This window comes from Chelonia mydas, chromosome 1 (genome assembly GCF_015237465.2).
Source record: "Chelonia mydas isolate rCheMyd1 chromosome 1, rCheMyd1.pri.v2, whole genome shotgun sequence".
Taxonomy (NCBI): domain Eukaryota; kingdom Metazoa; phylum Chordata; order Testudines; family Cheloniidae; genus Chelonia; species Chelonia mydas.
The window spans coordinates 178285451-178294988 of record NC_057849.1 but is presented as its reverse complement, the minus strand read 5'-3'; positions in this window follow the sequence as shown (position 1 = coordinate 178294988).

Genomic DNA, 9538 nt, shown 5'->3' with positions numbered 1-9538 from the left:
TGACCATGAATGATTTCACTCTCCTGAGGATAACACAGAGAGATAGAGAACGGATGTTGTTTGAACGCCAGCAAACATACACTGCAATGCTTTGTTCTGCAATGATTCCCGAGTACGTGCTACTGGCCTGGAGTGGTAAAGTGTCCTACCATGGTGGATGGAATAAGGCTGCCCTCCCCAGAAACCTTTTGCAAAGGCTTTGGGAGTATATCCAGGAGAGCCACGAATGCCAGGGCAAATTAATCATTAAACATGCTTGCTTTGAAACCATGTATAGTATTTTAAAAGGTACACTCACCAGAGGTCCCTTCTCCGCCTGGTGGGTCCGGGAGGCAGCCTTGGGTGGGTTCCGGGGGTACTATCTCCAAGTCCAGGGTGAGAAACAGTTCCTGGCTGTCGGGAAAAATGGTTTCTCCGCTGTGAGCTGTCTACAACCTCATCATCATCATCTTCCTTGTCCCCAAAACCTGCTTCTGTGTTGCCTCCATCTCCATTGAAGGAGTTAAACAACACGGCTGGGGTAGTGGTGGCTGAACCCCCTAAAATGGCATGCAGCTCATCATAGAAGCAGCATGTTTGGGGCTTGGACCAGGAGCGGCCGTTCGCCTCTCTGGTTTTCTGGTAGGCTTGCCTCAGCTCCTTAAGTTTCACGTGGTACTGCTTCGGGTCCCTGTTATGGCCTCTGTCCTTCATGCCCTGGAAGATTTTGACAAATGGTTTGGCATTTCGAAAACTGGAACGGAGTTCTGATAGCACGGATTCCTCTCCCCATACAGCAATCAGATCCTGTACCTTCCGTTTGATCCATGCTGGAGCTCTTTTGTGATTCTGGGACTCCATCACCGTCACCTCTGCTGATGAGCTCTGTATGGTCACCTGCCGCTTGCCACGCTGGCCAAACAGGAAATTGAAATTCAAAAGTTCGCAGGCCTTTTCCTGTCTACCTGGCCAGCGCAAATGAGTTGAGAGTCCTGTCCAGAGCAGTCACAATGGAGCACTCTGGGATAGCTCCCAAAGGCCAATACCGTCTAATTGCATCCACAGTACCCCAAATTCGACCCAGCAAGGCCGATTTCAGCGCTAATCCCCTTGTCGGGGGTGGAGTAAGGAAATCGATTTTAAGAGCCCTTTAAGTAGAAAAAAAGGGCTTCATCTTGTGGACGGGTGCAGGGTTAAATCAATTTAACGCTGCTAAATTCGACCTCAACTCCTAGTGTAGACCAGGGCTAAGAGATGTAACTCTGGGAGCTAGTTGGAATAGTCCAATGCTGCTAGCTGCTCTCCACATTGGTATGTATTCCTGTCTGTATTCTGTGTAATCCTGTATTAATCTTTGGCTAGTAATGTCTGATTAAATAATTCCAGTTGAACCAATTATCTGACACCTAATAGTGTTAGTACTGTTATTAAGTTCAAACATGCAAGCATATGGTTATATCTAAGCTCATTTGACCCATTACAATATTGTCCTGATGCTTTGCTGTATAACCCCTCCCAGAGTTAGGAAAGAATGTGGGAGAAAGGGCAGAGTAGATGGCTACTCTGTTTCTTCATGCCACTCCACTGCAGTCCTGCAGATATAATGCAGCATAAGATGATGATGCAATATCCCTCATCCTTTTTTCTTCATTTTTTCCATGTTTTTCAACTACTCGGTGAACCCACAACAGCACAGAAGAGCTACTTAGGTAGTTATTCTGCTATGGGTGGTGGGGAAAGCTAGTTAGGATTGTGGCTTCATGAAGGTACCCCAACATGCCTCAGCACTCCATGAATAGCTGGAGATCTGCAGGCATGGAGGGCTCCTCCAGCCAAATGGAACTGAAGGAAACACCGCAAGCTGAAACTTGTAGATTTTCCTGTTCACTATGCAGGATCTTTTTCCTCTAGGGAACAATATGGCTTATGCTTGTTTTTAAAGCCATTATCAGTGCTATGAGCTGTTTACATAACCTAAATGCTAATGAATATGTGTTCTATACTAATTTCATTTTTGTGAAAGGCCATTTTGCAGATGGAAGGAAATAAAATTATGGTGATTCTTGGTTTTTCAGTACTGTGTTAATTTACTGCAATTAAAAAATATATAACCCACTGATGATATAAAATAATGTGCGCTGTTATGCCACTTGTTTACTTTTTGTTTCACATACAGCTTTTAGCATACTTTAGCGGGAATCTCAGTTTGACATGGCCGTTCTTTTCTTAAAGCTTAAAATGAAAGTTTCACATATTGTAAGTTGGTTTCTTAATTGCTCCATGTGAGCTGTAGGCAGTAATTCTATGGCTACATGTCAAATTAAGTGGCCTAGTACCAGTAGTACTTGCTGCCAGTAACAGATGGAAATGAGCCCCAACACTATTTTTTGTTTATTTCAGATTGTGTATATAAAGTGCAATGGGTATTCTTGGTGCTTCATTGCCTAGTTAGGCACCTATGGCCAGACTTTCAAAAGTATTCCGACTCCTAAAATGCAGATAGATACCTAATGGGATTTTAAGCACATTATTCCCATTGATTTTAATGGGAGTTAGGTACATAACCTTCTTATGCACTTCTGAAAATTCCACTACGCACCTATCTGCATCTTTGGGCACCTAAATACCTTTGAAAATCTGGCCCCCAAAGCTTGATCGAAAGCCCAGGAAAGTCAGTGGAGTCTTTCCATAATTGCCTTTGGGCTTTGGATCAGGCACTTAGGTAGAATTTTCCTCAAAGTACTGCTGGAATGACTATTCCAGTTGGATAGCTGGAAGATATGCATGTGGAATGACTCAGACAGGGAATGTTAAAAAGCTACCCTAAGTCTCCCAGGCCCTGTGTGTGAAACAGTCGGTATGGGCAAATCATCTGAAAGATAAAAGTAGTGACAAGTCACAATTAAAATGTGCAAAAAGAAAAGGAGTACTTGTGGCACCTTAGAGACTAACAAATTTATTTGAGCATAAGCTTTCGTGAGCTACAGCTCACTTCACGAAAGCTTTAGCTCAAATAAATTTGTTTGTATCCGCAAAAAGAAAAGGAGTACTTGTGGCACCTTAGAGACTAACAAATTTATTTGAGCATAAGCTTTCGTGAGCTACAGCTCCCTTCACGAAAGCTTTAGCTCAAATAAATTTGTTTGTATCCGCAAAAAGAAAAGGAGTACTTGTGGCACCTTAGAGACTAACAAATTTATTTGAGCATAAGCTTTCGTCAAATAAATCTGTTAGTCTCTAAGGTGCCACAAGTACTCCTTTTCTTTTTGCGGATACAGACTAACACGGCTGTTACTCTGAAACCTGTAATTAAAATGTGGGTTCGGGTTTTTTTTTTAGTATCTATATGAAGAAAGAGTGAAAACATTATCCACAGCATAGTGTCTACAAGAAAATCTTCCAGAGAAATACCTATTAACAGTCTGATAATCACTATGAAGACTTGAAAAGGGAGCTTGGAGGGAACTCAAGCAGAGCATAGGCATGTATATCACTGAGGCTGTCAGGGTTACACTAGAAGCATTTGCAGGTCCTTTGAGTACTTAATTTTACCGGGATAATATCTGCCTTCTTTTGTTGAGCATTGTTCCACACCCATGCATAAATATGTGTCCCTAGTGAAAAACTAGCCCTCAGACTCTTCCACTTCTTCAAGGTGAATTGTATACATGTGAAACCATAGATCATATGGATTCTTTCCAGGCCTGACAGGTTTGGAGTAGTCTGCTTAAAACACCACACACAACAGTTACTATCCCCTTTGAAAAAAGCAGAGGTGGGGTGAGGGGAGCTCCCAAAACCTTACAATAAGAAACAGTCAGTTTTCTTCTCTTTGCCCCGTGCCTTGAGCAGAATATCATTGTATTAGATATTGCACAGCACACTGCATTAGAATCAAGTTTGAAATGTCCCTTCTGAACACTAGGGATCTGCACTGCTATTTTCCACTTAAGCTTTGCTGACAGGGCCATAGGAGTTTTATGTGTGTCTGTGTGAACATGCACAAAATAATTACTTGAGCCAAGTATACGTCTCTGCACTTTTCATCAGAGCAGTCGCACTCTCAGTGTTAGACTTCACACTATGATAACTAGATCTGTAGGAACTCTGCAGGGTACCATTTTGATTGTTTCAAGAAATGAACCCAGCAGTTCAGTCCCCCTGGGGTCACTAGAAGTGAACCAAGCCCAAGTAGGTTGTAATTTGATGAACGTCGTTCTTGAAGGGTAACCCCGAAATATCTCTATCGTGCTCCCTCCTTACCGTCACCAGATACTCCCTTAACCCCGACAAGCCCTGAGGCCCCTGACATAGTTTAGATTACTTCATGGGGCTCAGTACTTGGCTCCTTTTCCCTGGTGGCAAGTGGTTCCTCTAAAATTTCTATAGTAGAGTCAGCTGATCCTCTATGAGGTTTCAAGAGACGATTCCATGTTTTGTAGCTGTGCAAATATCCTTACCTATGTTTGCCAACGCATCAGGCTTTGAATGTAGACTTGTGGTATTTGAGTGAGATCAAGGTTCAGTGAAAATGTTTTGCACAGATCTAATACTGGCACAATTTGCTATTTACTGACTGGAAAACAGTAATCAATGCTCACTGAAGACAATGGGAAACATCAGCCCTCTAAATGTAGCTGAAGTGACTAGAATGTTTATCTCCAAATAACTTGCATTTGTGACAAGACAAATCTCAGAAGGTTTGGAGTTCTGGTTTAAATCAGAAAGCATACAAATGCATGATGCTTATCCAAACTCATTTGTACTTTCTAATGTAGAAATCAGGCTGAAATCATAGGTTCTCTCACAAAATTTCCAGTATTCCCTGGCTTTGGATAAGTCAGAAATGCCAAAAAATGAATTTTTCTGGAGGTATTTTGATATTTCCACTTTTCACTCTGACCAAAAAATGTTTTAAAAGCAGTTAAAGCTCCTAGAACCTCAGAAAACATCAGGTTCTGATTGGTTGGCATTTTAGAGGAAGGTTATGCAAATCTCCTATTTTAATTTTACTCATTCCTGTTTTGTGTGGGAATCTTCCAAAGCAAAATTCTGACCAAGGTGCTAGATGAAGGATAACACACTCTCGTTCTAGGACAGTATATTGCTTGGCTGACAGCTGACCTGCCATTTATAATTAGTGTCTAGAATAGCAGTAAACCAAAATGACTACTTTTCCACCTGATATAACTTATCTTCTGTCATGTTCCCTTTAAATCTCCTTCAATGCACTTTATCTTTATTGGCATATCTTCTTGAAATCCTTTTTAGTGCTGTGTTTTGATCTTTTTAGCCAGTTGATCCCATTTTGATCACATTGTAATTTGGTTTAATTGAACAATGTTCCCTTAATTAAGAAATAACTAAACTAGGTTTTCACTTACAAATATTTAGGTCTTACCTTTGTTCCTTCTTCACTCATGAAGACAATCTGTTGGAACAGCTGTATGAACAATAAAATACATCTTGTATTTAGAGGCTAAACTATTTACTGTAATAAAAGTTATCCTACTATGGCAGATACCCAGGAGGATCTTTTCTTTCTCTCCCTTATATTTGTATGTCTCACAGAGAAATACAAATTCTCATCTTAAACTCTGCTAGATCTCATTTAAATACTGTCAGCATTCTTGACTGGCTTTAGAAATGAGCAAAAATAAAGAGAATTAAACTAGAAATAAGATGAGAGAAACAGAAGTTTGTGAAAGAGGTATGAGGATGTAGTTAAAGAAACAACAAATAGCTTTTAAAGGCCATTCAAGCACCTTTTCTCTTTATGCAAGTGTGTTATTCCCATTAATACGTCGTAAAGTTGGTAAAAAATATTGAGCAAAAATGTCCACAGAAATGCTGGCAAATTCAGACATTTGTCATCCTGTTGTATTGTTTTGTTTCAATTTGTATTATAACTACAATACAAGAATGCCCATCACAGGCTGCGGGAGCCCTTTGGCTATCTCTTTAAAATATACACTTAAGTAAACTGCCTCTAGCTTACCAAATCAGATCACAATAGTAGCAACAGCAGAAATACAATATAGTATTAATTTAAACCTCCAGCATATGCCCCATCAGTGTCCCCCGATATCTCAAACATTTCCTGGCAACAAAGGGAAAATGATGTGTTGCTTTTCACTTTTTAAATGTCCTGTGGAATTTTATTGGAAAATAGAATTTTTCCTTTTCAGAATGGGAACGTTTCAAAACCAAGTTTTTCGGGATGGGCCAGATTCCAATGAAAAATTCTGACCATCTCTAATAAATGCAAGTTAAGGCTGTAGTAGTTGAAGATAGAAAAAATCTATTTTATTGTTAATTCCATTCCCCCGTGAGTACATGATATAATCACTGAAAGAGAACATGTCCTATTAAACCTACTGTATAGACTTGATCTTAGCCATAAAAGCAAGTGTATAATCAGCCTTATAAAGTATGCTCCCACCACAAAAAGTGACTGTTACAATGGCATTGTCAGGTTCCATGTTTATTTTGTTTCATTGATTTCTAGAAGCAATATGCTAACTTTACCAAGGGCCCGATCTGAGTCCTATAGAATTCAGTGGGCATCTTTCCATTCATTTCAATGGGAGTTGCATCAGATCCTAAGATCTGGCCTGCACAACAATGAAATAGAGTCACAATGAACCTGCTTCAGTTGATGCAGTGTGAATGTACACACTGCATGACCTGTGTAGACCCTAACAGTCCTCTAGCAGCTATTCCACAATTCCCCTGTCCCAGTGATAGTGGCTGCTCTGGTCACAATTTGAAACTCTGCTGTCCAGGGATCACAGATATCAGAAGTTCTCCACCTTAAAGTCCCCCCTGTGTTTTTAATATGCCTCTTCCTGATTGTCTACCTTGGCAAGCACACCTACAGCTCACCTTTGTTGTTTGTGTCTGATCATGACAGTTCCACAAACACAGAGAACCACCAGTTGCACTTCTGCCTGGAGCAAGTGAGAAGTACTGGATCTCCTTGGTCTGTGGGAATAAGAGAGTGTACAGACACAGCTAAGGAACAGACACGGAAACATCTTCTATGAGCAGAGTGCACAAGGGATGCTGCAGAGGGAGAGGGATGAGCAGCAGTGCCACATAAAACCAAAGAACTACACCGTGCACACCAGAAGATATGGGAGGGCCGTAAGAAATCTGGTGTTGCCCCACAGATCACCAGCTTTTATGACAAACTGGATGCCACACACAGCGGGGATCCAACCAGCACTATGCATATGACTGTGGATGCTCTGCAGGACCCCAAGACAGAGACCCCAAGAATGAGTAAGGGGTGTGTGTGTGAGAGAGAGAGAGCGAGCAAGTATGCACGAGCCTGACATGACATGGCAGGGAACTTAAATCATGCCAGGAGCTGTTTGAAACTCCTCCAGAATCAAGTCCATCCTGCCAGGCAAATGCATATGAGCCCATAGATGAAGGAGAGGAAGCTTGGGTAATTTTGTATAGGAATTATTTTTATAGTAATGTTTCCCCTTTTTTTGGTGCCCAGAACTTCATCTTCCTCATTTCTTCTCCTCCTTCCCCCATTGCCACCCTTCTTTACTGTTCAGAAATGGCACCCATCCCATCCACAACATTAGAGAAGAAAGACATTGACTTTTGATTGATTACTGGTATCATGTTAGATAGTAAAATGTTTCAGACTACATTCCAAAAAATAGTATGACAGTCCAACTATACAATACACATCAGGTCAGTATCCTATGTTTGAGTACAGGTAGAAGAAACAGAGGAGATAGTCAGCATCCTCTTTTAAATTCATTTTTTTGTTGGGCTAGGCAGTAAGAGCCATGTGGAGTACTTTGTCTGAATAGGGATGTCCCTTTTGTGCTCTTCAGAGATCTCTATTAAACTTTCTGTAACCCTCTCCTGCACCTCTCTAGGGATGACAGCCTTATTTCTTCCACGGCAGTAGGAGACTTTGCCAAGCCTCTCTGAGATGAGTTCCACTGGGACTAGTGCAGTAAACAGGCTAGCAGCATAGGGTCTGGGTGGCTTTGGGACTCAGTTCTCTGTGCCTTTGTCAGCCTCAGAAGTGAGATATCAGCCAAGATCACCACCACCTGTACAGATATTCCCAATGTTCGCAGCACTTGCCTTATACCCAGGCCCAGCTTTTAAAAGCTTCCATGAAACAGAACACCTCCTTCCCCAGGAGGCTAGCCTGTACTTAGTGTACGCTGCAGAATGGTGATGTAATGAGGCTAAAGCGAAAGTGACAACAAGCATTTCTTAGTAAAGGTATTTATGGGAATTATGCAAAGGAGTTTTCAGATTTATCTTTCCCTTTCCGTAGTCACTTGTAAAGCTACTGCTGTATCTATCTGTTTTAATTAGTAGTGAACTTTTGATGTGGTGAACTTGAGAGGTCTCCCTTCCACACATGTTGTCTATCTGACCCTGATCAAAAGGAGAAAAGTGAGAACATGGGAGGATATGTTCAGCGAGTTCCTCCAATCCTTTGTGGCCTAGAGGGTGAACACAGAGCTTGGAGGGGCCTTTGAGAAGGACTGAGAATGAAGGGATCAGCTGTTGCAGAAGAGGGGAAAGACTGATAAGTACATGGAAAAATGGGTCTGCTCAGGAAAAAAACAGTTTCTTGCAGAGCACTGTTAACCTACGTGCCTAAAGACTACCGACGCCACAAGCATTGGAGAACTCCATGGTCAGCGGTGCCTACGCTCCCCAACGCAACAGGTAGTATCATGATGTGCACCACTAGTACTGGGGGAAACAAGGAGAACCTTAGCTACACATCCCTGGATATGTGCACACCTCAGATTCCAACAATACTTTTGTTTTGGATTGTTGGGGGCGGGGGTTCAAACTATGTCTTACCCTGTCACACTGCCGCAAGATGGTTTTTTACCATTTTGGGGGGGGTTGGAGGTTGGTTTGTTTTTTGCTCTTTACTTTTATAGATTTTTTTTTTTTTTGCACACAATGAAATTCTACTTTTGGAAAATGAGTAACTTTATTACTACAGCAAATATTATAGAATTCATAGTGGTAGGTAATAAACAACCCATATTCATAAGTTTACACCAAGCATTACAGTAATGAGAGCAGGAGGCAATAACCTCCCACCCCCTGAGTTACACAGTAAACACCAAACATTACATAATTAATAGTGGCAGAGAATAACCACCACAATATTAAATAGTTTACACAAAACATTACAGATTTCAGAACAGCATGCAGTAGCCCAGCCTTGAACACTGTTTAGTAAAGTGCTCTTTAGACAATGCTAATATACTTGACTGTTAAAATGGTCTTTCAAGGCCGCCCCCAGTCATACAGCTCCACCATGAGTTCTTCTAGTAGCCCTAGTGTCTGGCTATTTAAATTCAGCAGACAGCCACTCCACCTCATTCTTCCATCCTGGTGGTAGCTTTCCCCCCTTCACCTTACAGATATTGTGCAGTACACAACATACAGCAACAATGATAAGGATGTTTGCCTTGCTGAAATCCAATCTAGAGAGCAAACATCAACCCATCAATCTGCCCAAACCATGTTAAACAGCCATTCTGAACCT